Below are 12,161 nucleotides of genomic sequence, written 5' to 3'. Positions count from 1 at the left end.
GCATTTTGGACAAGATGCTATAGCAGAGCACACATGGTAACTCGGATGCCCCTCTTCCAGGGATTCTCAGCCTGGGCACTATTGACAAGGGAATTGTTTGTTGGAGGGGCAGACCTCCGTGTGGTAGATGTGTGGCAGGACCCCTGGTCTTTCCTCTCAGTGGCATCCCCTCCCTGAGATGTGACAAACAAAAATATCTCCAGACATTGTCCCGTGGGGGCCAATTCCCCCAAGTTGGAGAACTACGACTCTAACCTGTGCCCATCACTGCCCCACCCTCCCATCCTGGCAGAACAGCCACACCTCCTGGTGACCTGACCTATTAACACAACATTAACACGGATGTTAACATCCTCCTTTCCTAGAGGGTAGGGTCTGACCTTAACTGTGTCCCTTCACCCTCATCATGCTTATCATCCATCCTTCTTAATCATGGCCTTCCTCATTTACAAGAAAGTAGAGACAAATTATATCCTTTAATGACTGGTGCACGCAGCCAAGCCTCATCGTGTGTGGATTCTGTATTTGCAAATTCACCTAGCTGCCAAAATTTATTTGTAACCCCCAAAACAATGCTCAAACATCTCTGTGGTCATTCAAGGACATGTGCAAGGTGGAGGGAAATTTGAGTCATGAAAACTGCACATTCTCAGCTGAGGTCAAACAAGGTAACACCTGGCCTTCTTGGTCTTGGCCCTCATTGTGTAATAAGTGCCCTTTCTGTGTCTGTTTAAAATAGTACCATTCTCCCTCTATCCCATATTTTGTGCTTTTTGCCAGTGATTTATCAATGGCTCCCGAGTACAGAACTGAGATGCTGTCTGGTGTTCCTCAATGCAAGAAGGCTGTGGTGTCTTGTGGAGAAAATAGGTATGTTAGACCAACTTCATTTGGGCACGTGTAACATACAATGTGGTTGACCATGAATTCAGTGTTAGTGAATCAACAATATATGTCTGTCTTTTAATAAGGTGTCTTTGAATAGAAACCCACATAAAATAATGCAGTGTATTGATTAGGCAATGGAAACATGCCCAGAGGCTCGCGGAAACTGAGCTGCATATTTCCCCTAGGAGAAATAGCTCAGTATTCACATTTCGCGTCCACAGAAAATAGAATAAAATTCTTGCAAATAATGAGAATTGACTATATTTATGTGGGAGAGCCCACTTTGAGGATATAAAAAAGGCTGGTACCACTGACGTCTGCAAAGAGCAAAATTGACTAGCTGGGATGGGAAGAGACTTTTTCCTGTAATGTCTGTGGTGTTTTGTGCCATACACAGTTGTACCTATCAAAAAAAAATTTAATTTTGAAACAAATGCAAATAATAAAATGAAAAAGTACAATTAAATCATGTTTATCTTCAATTTCAGGAAAATGAACCAACTCTATCAAAAAATCCAATCTATTAAATGGTATCCATACTCCCTCTCTGGTCCTCCAGTCTCTTTATGACCATCTCAGTTTGCTTATCCACCTGGTCTACTGTCTGCCCTACAAGCTACTCAGTGCCATCACTTTCCTGTTGCTCACTACACATTACTCATCAGAAACGCTCATGTATAACCCAGTAACATTGTAACTGGGTTATAGCTTTCATGTGAAAGCCATAAATTAGTTTCATAGTAGGGCTGAGTACATTGAATACTTTTTCTTCCATTCTTGAAATACTTTACCAAGAAGAATATGTTCCAGCTCCGGTGTCCCATGATTGCATTAATGTACACAGCTATGATTTAATAAAAATAAATAAATAAATAAAAATAAAATAAAATAGATTACCAACAAAAAAAAAAGAAAGAAAGAAACGCTTCTCTTCCAGCCAGGCGGTGGCTCATGTCTATAATCTTAGCACTCTGGGAGGCAAAGGTGGATAGATCGCCTGAGTTCAGGAGTTTGAGACCAGCTGAGCAAGAGAGAGACCCCATCTCTACTAAAAGTAGAAAAACTAGCTGTGGCCAGTGCCTATAGTCTCAGACACTCGGGGAGGCTGAGGCGGAAGGATCGCTTAAGCCCAAGAGCTGGAGGTTGCTGTGAGCTGTGATGTCACAGCACTCTACCCAGGGTAACAACTTGAGGCTCTGTCTCAAAAAAAAAAAAAAAAAGAATTCACTGAAAAGCAACTACAGATAATATTTTTCTAAAAGGGGTTGAACATGTTTGGAAATAAACAGATCCAAACATGTTCAACAATGGAGGGGAGGAGACAAGATGGCTGACTGAAGCCAGCTTTTCACAGAGGCTCCTGTCCAGAAGGAGAGTTAAAGGACAAAAATTCAGCAAGTAACCTGGTGGATTTGAGCTGCACTAAGAGAGAAGGTTGTAGAACGCACGTCAACCCCGCTGAGGCGAGCTGCGACCATAAGGATACAAACAAATGGTAAAAAATCCATCACCAAGCGGATGGGAGTCCCCTCCCCCATAAGAATGGCTCAGAGTGCCCCACAAACAACCGGTCAGAGTTCAAAGGTCCTCCCACTACACTCCACGGGAGAGACCCCCTAAAAACTGGACCTACCTCCCCTACTAGGGTGCCACGGTGTCCTCCTGCCAGGCATAAAACTGTATAAACTGTATATAGTCTCTACCTGGAATTCTGAGCTCCCAGCGCTCCCCTTCACTCACACTGGGGTCTGGAGGACAGTCCCGGTTGGTCAGCGGAGAGGGGACTGCACCAGAGTGGCAGTTTCCTGAAGCACAGTGCGACAGCCGTCTTTTGGTGACAATACGGCCAGGCATAAAACTGTGTAAAGCTCTGTGAGTTCTCTGCCCCCAACCCCAGGCTCCTAGCGCTCCCCGCACTCCCCTCTGCTGTCACTCCAAGGTCTGGAGGCCTGTCCCCCAGGGGTCCAGACTCTTGGGCGATTGCTCGAGGGGTGTAGACAGTGCTGGGCTGCAGCCTGTCGGTGCAGACTCTGGGGTATGGGAGCGGAGAGAGGACAGTTGGCCAGAAGGGAGCTACACTGGAGCAGCTGTTGCCTGAGCCATAAAGCAGCGGCCCTCTTTTGCTAGCAATACGGCTCACTACCAAATATTCTGAAGCCACACCCCCATCTCCCTGGGCAACCAGAGACTCTGAGTTTGCCTGAGGCAACTCTAACTTGCAAACCAGGGAAACTCCCAGGGCGGGGCTGACCCAGAGGTCCACTTTACTAAACCTAAGACGCACCTGGCCCTCAAGGGATCGTCAGCCTATAGACAATACAAAAGCAAAGACAAGCTTCAGCTTCTCTTCTGCAGGGGAACCGCAGAGTTGTTCTGTTCTATTCTGTCAGTAACATTAATCAGGGGTGAGACTGGACCTGAGTGAAAACCCCTCAACCTTCATCAAGCGCCTGAGGTTGTCAGGCCTCACCTCCTCCTGCTGGAGAGAGGCAGAGCGCAGCAGCCTGGCAGACTTCCTTGTGATTCAGGCAGGTACAAACTCTTGGAGTACCGATTCACTACAGGCAACTGGGTCAGCCAACTGCAGGGCTGTCAGTGACTGGATGTGAAGTGGTGCAAGGTGGGGAAGGAGGCAGAAACCTTCCCAGACTGATTTATTGGCTGGGTGGCTTCTCCTGACTCCACGCAGCACTGGAGCACGCCACACCAGAGTAGTCACCAGACCCCTGTGATCCAGTTCCCAGAGACCTCTTAAACTCTCTCACCCGAGACAGGTGCAGACTGAGACAATTGATTTGGACCTTTTTGAACTTAACGAATCGCCTGAGGACAAATCAGGTGGTGCCCTGGGTGCACGGTGGTAGGAAGGTTTGATTTTTCTTTTCCAATTGTTTGCTGGTGGGGGTGGGGTGACTTAATTGCTGATATTTCTCCACAGCTGAGACTTCAATCCAAAGTATCTGTTTCACTAGGGTGGAACAGAAACCAGCTGAAAACAAGACAGAACCACTTAGCCCCACCACATCAGACAGGGCCCCAGTTTCTCAGGCCACAACACTGTACAGGCCCTCGACAAAGCCCCAGGGGAAAAAATCAGAGAGTAAAACAACCATGGGGCAGAATCAGCAGAAAAACTCTGGTAACATGAATAACCAGAATAGATCAACCCCCCCAAGGAAAGATATGGCAGGTGCAATTGAAGATCCTATTCATAAACAACTGGCTGAGATGTCAGAAATTGAATTCAGAATTTGGATTGCAGACAAGATTAACAAAGTGGAATTAGGAATTTGAGGAGAAATTCAAAAGTTGGCTCAAGAATTTAACGAATTTAAAGACAAACCCACCAAAGACTTAGACACACTGAAGCAAGAATTTGCAGCCCTCAAAGATATGAAAAATACAGTAGAATCCCTCAGCAACAGAATGGAGCAAGCAGAAGAAAGGATTTCTGACATCGAAGATAAAACCTTTGAACGCTCCCAAACTCTCAAAGAGGAAGAGAAATGGAGAGCAAAAATGGATCACTCTCTCTGAGAGCTCTGGGATAATTTGAAGAAGGCAAATATCCGAATCATAGGGGTTCCAGAAACAGATGAAGTGGCCTCGCTGGGCACAGAGGCCCTTCTGCATGAAATTATGAAAGAGAATTTTCCAGACATGCCTAGAGATTCTGAAATTCAGATAGTGGACAGCCTCAGAACCCCAGCACGACTCAACCCCAATAAGACATCCCCCAGGCATATCATAATTAACTTCACTAAACTTAATATGAAAGAGAAAATCCTCAAAGCTGCCAGGAGAAAGAAAACCATTACCTTCAAAGGGAAGAATATTAGAATGACTGCAGATCTCTCTGCTGAAACTTTTCAAGCCAGAAGAGGGTGGTCACCAACTTTTAATCTCCTAAAGCAAAAGAACTTTCAACCCTGGATCTTGTATCCAGCTAAACTGAGTTTCATTTATGATGGAGAAATTAAATACTTTAATGACATTCATATGTTGAAGAAATTTGCCATAACCAAACCAGCTCTTCAGGATATTCTCAGACCTATCCTCCATAATGACCAACCAAATCCTATACCACAAAAATAAACTCACTCAGAAACTTCGGATCAAACTCCAATTTCCACACTGGCAAAAGGATTAAAAATACCCACTGGAGTTTTGAAAAACCCGATACCCAAAACGTCACCAGACTTATCAATATTCTCCATTAATGTGAACGGCTTAAACTGTCCTCTAAAGAGGCATAGGTTAGCTGATTGGATACAAAAACTCAGGCCAGATATTTGTTGCATACAAGAGTCACATCTTAACTGAAAAGACAAATACAGACTCAGAGTGAAAGGATGGTTGTCCATATTTCAGGCAAATGGTAATCAGAAAAAAGCAGGTGTTCCAATTTTATTTGCAGATACAGTAGGCTTTAAACCAACAAAAGTAAGGAAGGACAAGAATGGTCACTTCATATTTGTTAAGGGTAATACTCAATATGATGAGATCTCAATTATTAATATCTATGCACCCAACCAGAATTCACCTCAATTTATAAGAGAAACTCTAACAGACATGAGCAATTTGATTTCCTCCAGCTCCATAATCGTCGGAGATTTCAACACTCCTTTGGCAGTGTTGGATCGATCATCCAACAAGAAGCTGAGCAAAGAAATCTTAGATTTGAACGTAACCATCCAACATTTGGATTTAGCAGACATCTACAGAACATTTCATCCCAACAAAACTGAATACACATACTTCTCATCAGCCCATGGAACTTACTCCAAAATCGATCACATCTTAGGTCACAAGTCTAACCTCAGTAAATTTAAAGGAATGGAAATTATTCCATGCATCTTCTCGGACCACCATGGAATAAAACTTGAGCTGAGTAACAACAGGAATCTGCATACTCATACAAAAACATGGAAGTTAAATAACCTTATGCTGAATGATAGCTGGGTCAGAGATGAGATTAAGAAAGAAATCACCAATTTTTTGGAACAAAACAACAATGAAGACACGAACTATCAGAACCTCTGAGACACCGCAAAGGCAGTTCTAAGAGGGAAATTTATAGCACTGCAAGCCTTCCTCAAGAGAACGGAAAGAGAGGAAGTTAACAACTTAATGGGACATCTCAAGCAACTGGAAAAGGAAGAACATTCCAATCCCAAACCCAGGAGAAGAAAAGAAATAACCAAAATTAGAGCAGAATTAAATGAAATTGAAAACAAAAGAACAATACAACAGATCAATTAATCAAAAAGCTGGTTTTTCAAAAAGGTCAATAAAATAGATAAACCTTTGGCCAACCTAATCAGGAAAAAAAGAGTAAAATCTCTAATCTCATCAATCAGAAACAACAAAGACGAAATAACTACAGACTCCTCAGAAATCAAAAAAATCCTTAATGAATATTACAAGAAACTTTATTCTCAGAAATATGAAAATCTGAAGGAAATTGACCGATACTTGGAAGCACATCACCTTCCAAGACTTAGCCAGAATCAAGTGAAAATGTTGAACAGGCCCATATGAAGTTCGGAAATAGCATCAACCATACAAAACCTCCCTAAAAAGAAAAGCCCAGGACCAGATGGTTTCAAGTCAGAATTCTACCAAACCTTTAAAGAGGAATTAGTACCTATATTACTCAACCTGTTCCAAAATGTAGAAAAAGAAGGAAGACTACCCAACACATTCTATGAAGCAAACATCACCCTGATCCCCAAACCAGGAAAAGACCCAACAAGAAAAGAAAATTATAGACCAATATCACTAATGAATATAGATGCAAAAATATTCAACAAGATCCTAACAAACAGAATCCAGCAATACATCAAACAAATTATACATCATGACCAAGTCGGTTTTATCCCAGGATCTCAAGGCTGGTTCAATATATGCAAATCTATAAATGTAATCCAGTACATAAACAAATTAAAAAACAAAGACCATATGATTCTCTCAATCAATGCAGAAAAAGCTTTTGATAATATCCAGCATCCCTTCATGATCAGAACACCTAAGAAAATCGGTATAGAAGGGATATTTCTTTTTTTTTTTAATATCTTTTTTTTTTTTTTTATTGTTGGGGATTCATTGAGGGTACAATAAGCCAGTTACACTGATTGCAATTGTTAGGTAAAGTCCCTCTTGCAATCATGTCTTACCCCCATAAAGTGTGACACACACTAAGGCTCCACCCCCCTCCCTCCATCCCTCTTTCTGCATCCCCCCCCATAACCTTAATTGTCATTAATTGTCCTCATATCAAGATTGAGTACATAGGATTCATGCTTCTCCATTCTTGTGATGCTTTACTAAGAATAATGTCTTCCACTTCCATCCAGGTTAATACAAAGGATGTCAAGTCTCCATATTTTTAATGGCTGAATAGTATTCCATGGTATAAATATACCACAGCTTGTTAATCCATTCCTGGGTTGGTGGGCATTTAGGCTGTTTCCACATTTTGGCGATTGTAAATTGAGCTGCAATAAACAGTCTAGTACAAGTGTCCTTATGATAAAAGGATTTCTTTCCTTCTGGGTAGATGCCCAGTAATGGGATTGCAGGATCGAATGGGAGGTCTAGGTTGAGGGCTTTGAGGTTTCTCCATACTTTAGAAGGGATATTTCTTAAACTGATAGAGGCCATCTACAGCAAACCCACAGCCAATATTATATTGAATAGAGTTAAATTGGAATCATTTCCACTCAGATCAGGAACCAGACAAGGCTGCCCATTGTCTCCATTGCTTTTTAACATTGTAATGGAAGTTTTAGCCACTGCAATTAGGGAAGAAAAGGCCATCAAGGGTATCCATATAGGGTCAGACGAGATCAAACTTTCGCACTTCACAGATGATATGATAGTATATCTGGAAAACACTAGGGACTATACTACAAAACTTTCAGAAGTGATCAAGGAATACAGCAACATCTCAGGTTACAAAATCAACATTCATAAATCGGTAGCCTTTATATATACCAACAACAGTCAAGTTGAAAAAGCAGTTAAGGACTCTATCCCATTCACAGTAGTGCCAAAGAAGATGAAATATTTGGGAATTTATCTAATAAAGGACGTGAAAGAACTCTATAAAGAGAACTATGAAACTCTAAGAAAAGAAATAGCTGAAAATATTAACAAATGGAAAAACATACCATGCTCATGGCTGGGAAGAATCAATATTGTTAAAATGTCTATACTACCCAAAGCAATATATAATTTCAATGCAATCCCTATTAAAGCTCCACTGTCAAACTTTAAAGATCTTGAAAAAACAATACTTCATTTTATATGGAATCAGAAAAAACCTCGAATAGCCAAGACATTACTCAGAAATAAAAACAAAGCAGGAGGAATTACGCTACCAGACCTCAGACTATACTACAAATCAATAGTGATCAAAACAGCATGGTATTGGCACAAAAACAGAGAAGTAGATATCTGGAACAGAATAGAGAACCAAGAGATGAATCCAGCTACTTACCGTTATTTGATCTTTGACAAGCTAATTAAAAACATTCAGTGGGGAAAAGATTCCCTATTTAACAAATGGTGCTGGGTGAACTGGCTGGCAACCTGTAGAAGACTGAAAGTGGACCCACACCTTTCACCATTAACTAAGATAGACTCTCACTGGATCAAAGGTTTAAATTTAAGACATGAAACTATAAAAATACTAGAGAAGAGTGCAGGGAAAACCCTTGAAGAAATCAGTCTAGGCGAGTATTGTATGAGGAGGACCCCCTGGGCAATTGAAGCAGTTTAAAAAATACACTACTGGGACTTGATCAAACTAAAAAGCTTCTGCACAGCCAAGAACACAGTAAGTAAAGCAAGCAAACAGCCCTCAGAATGGGAGAAGATATTTGCAGGTTATGTCTCTGACAAAGATTTAATAACCAGAATCCACAGAGAACTCAAACGCATTAGCAAGAATAGAACAAGGGATCCCATCACAGGCTGGGCAAGGGATTTGAAGAGAAAATTCTCTGAAGAAGACAGGTGCACGGCCTTCAGACATATGAAAAAATGCTCATCATCTTTAATCATCAGAGAAATGCAAATCAAAACTACTTTGAGATATCATCTAACTCCAGTGAGACTAGCCTATATCACAAAATCCCAAGACCAGAGATGTTGGCACGGATGTGGAAAAAAGGGAACACTTTTGCACTGCTGGTGGGAATGCAAATTAATACATTCCTTTTGGAAAGAGATATGGAGAACACTTAGAGATCTAAAAATAGATCTGCCATTCAATCCTGTAATCCCTCTGCTGGGCATATACCCAGAAGACCAAAAAGCACATCATAACAAAGATATTTGTACCATAATGTTTATTGCAGCTCAATTCATAATTGCTAAGTCATGGAAGAAGCCCAAGTGCCCATCGATCCATGAATGGATTAATAAATTGTGGTACAGGTACACCATGGAATATTATGCAGCCTTAAAGAAAGATGGAGACTTTACCTCTTTCATGTTTACATGGATGGAGCTGGAACATCTCCTTCTTAGTAAAGCATCTCAAGAATGGAAGAAAAAGTACCCAATGTACTCAGCCCTACTATGAAACTAATTTAGGGTTTCCACATGAAAGCTATAGCCCAGTTACAATCTAAGAATAGGGGGAAAGGGAGGGGAGGTCGGGAGGAGGTGGGTAGAGGGAAGGGGATTGGTGGGATTACACCAGCGGTGCATTTTACAAGGGTATATGTGAAACTTGGTAAACAGTCTGTAAAGCTAGTGAATGATGCCCCATGATCATATCAATGTACACAGCTATGATTTAATAAAAAAAAGAAAAGAAAAAAAAAGAAAAATACAATGGAAAATAATAATGGGATATGCATTTTAATCTTATAGCTTGGCAAAAATAAAAAAGATTGCTAATACCTAGTGTGCCAGTAGGACACAGTCAACAAATAGCCTCCTCTACTCCTGGTGGAGTGGGAAACTGCCACCCTGCAGGGGCAGAGGTGGCTGATGGCAGTTGAATTACAAATTACAAGTGTGCATATCCCATGACCGAGCAATTCCCTCTCTCATCTTTCCTGCTAAAGAAACACGTGCACTGGTGCATAAAATGGCTAAACACAAAGATATTCATCTTGCTGATGTTCGTCATGAGAGAAAACAGGAAGTGACTGAGATGTTCGTCATGAAACTTCTGAGTACACTGAGTCCTGCGTAGCTCTGGAGTACTACACAGCAAGTGAAAAGGATGAGGCGGCTCTGCGTGTACACAGGTGGCTCGCCCCCAAAACACAGGGGATACAAAGGAAAGGTGCACACACATATATGAAATCTGGTGAGAGAAACGTATTTGGAATGGAGATAATGGCAAAGATTCTTATTAATAATTTTTAAATTTCTCTTAAGATTATGTCTCCAAGTTTTTGGATATAATATCTAAATATATTAGGGCAGTGAAAAATAGTTTTTAGAGTGAAAAAATTATATGGAAATAATATATTGCCACTTTTTAATCATTTTTGATAGTGAACCTCTGAGAATCTGATGAAAGCCCTTCTCACCCCCCAACATTCAATAAAGGCACAAAAGTGTTTGTTCAATTTCAGGGACTTTGTAGATACTCGAAGCCCCCTCACAGGACCCTCAGGGCTTCCCGATTCAGGACCAGAGCCTCTGGGCTGCATGACCTTTAAGGATTCCAAACAGTTTTGCTCTTCTCCCCGGGCTTCGTGACCCCTGTTGTATGTGTCCCAGAGGAGTCATAATGTCTGACAGCTATTTTTATGAGCGTCAGCAGCTCTTCTCCCGCAGATTAAATTTCCCCAGAAGGTAGATTTTCGCTGACATCTTAATACTTGGAAAGGAGCGGATGATCCTTGAGGAGTGAGTGAATGTAGCAAATGGTTCCCTGAGCTGCAAACAGAAGCTGATCTATGTCAAGGAAGCTTCAAGGGTTACGCATTTGCCTTTAGCCATCATCATCAGGTTCTTTTTTAACTTTGCAGTGTCATCCTCCCTTCACATGCACCCAGACCCCTTTTCAGTATTTTCTCCTTGGCTCCAAAAACAGACATATAGGGGCAAGAAAAGAGTATGTTTCCACTTCTGAAATGATAATCGATATTCCTTCTGCTGCTCCAGAATGGTTGCAGAATGAAGGTTTTCCTTTGCCCTTTTTTATTTTACTTTAAATGGGCTTAAACAGTACAGTCGGTTCTCACGGAAGTGAAGCTTCTTGGTGACCTGCTTTTTATTAAGTCTCCGAGCTGCAGATAGCTTTGCAGTCCTTATGTGCTGTGTCTGACTGAGTGTGATGTCCCTGCCTTCTCCACGACAGCCTTGTGCACGGGCCCCCCAGGGAAGCACTGTGGGCCTCGCCTCTCTGTGATCACCCCATCCCCCTGCTCCTCACTCTGGGGCAGGTTTGAGAGAATCCTGGACAGATTGGCTACAGATGGATGTATTTCTCCTTTCTCTAGCCTTCTGTAAATGTACTTACGTTTTTAAGTAGGAAAAGAAGGTCTAAATATTACAGTGTTGACTTAGAAAATTAGAACATCATTCCCTTAAAAAAAACTGAATTCCAGCTTGGTGCCTGTAGCTCAGTGGTTAGGGCACCGGCGGCATGCACCGGGGCTGGTGGGTTTAACCCGGCCAGGGCCTACTAAATAACAATGACAACAATAACAGCAAAAAAAAAATAGCCTGGCGTTGTGGCAGGCACCTATAGTCCCAGCTACTTGGGAGGCTGAGGCAAGAGAATCACTTAAGCCCAAGAGTTTGAGGTTACTGTGAGCTGTGACGCCACAGTACTCTGCACTCTACCAAGGGCGACATAATGAGACTCTGTCTCAAAAAAAAAAAAGAATTCCATTCAGTGGAGATACAACCAGATATTCCTAAGTCCTTTTGCTTCATGGAGAGTAATTTCTATAAATGGCATTGAAGCTTCTCCATGGACAGGTCCATCTCCCACTTTTTACTCCCATAACTCTTCCTCCCAGCCACACTGGAGAAAACCCCTTTCTCCTTCTGAAAAAAAAAAAAAAACAACCTTTTTCCTCATGCTCTGCTGACTGAGCTTTCATATGGTCCCAAGCATGGTTCATTGTTTTTTACTCATTATGATCCAGACCCAAATCTAGATTTTTCAGAAAGCTTTCACTGCTCAGCCTCCTTAATGAACTCAGTCTCCTTTGAATGTTTTAGATCTTGTCTCTTCTACTCTTAAAGAACTTCCTTTTGAAAGATTGCATTGCACCTGCCCTCAGTGAACACAT

Source organism: Nycticebus coucang, chromosome 18 (genome assembly GCF_027406575.1).
Source record: "Nycticebus coucang isolate mNycCou1 chromosome 18, mNycCou1.pri, whole genome shotgun sequence".
Classification (NCBI taxonomy): domain Eukaryota; kingdom Metazoa; phylum Chordata; class Mammalia; order Primates; family Lorisidae; genus Nycticebus; species Nycticebus coucang.
This window is presented reverse-complemented; position numbering follows the sequence as displayed.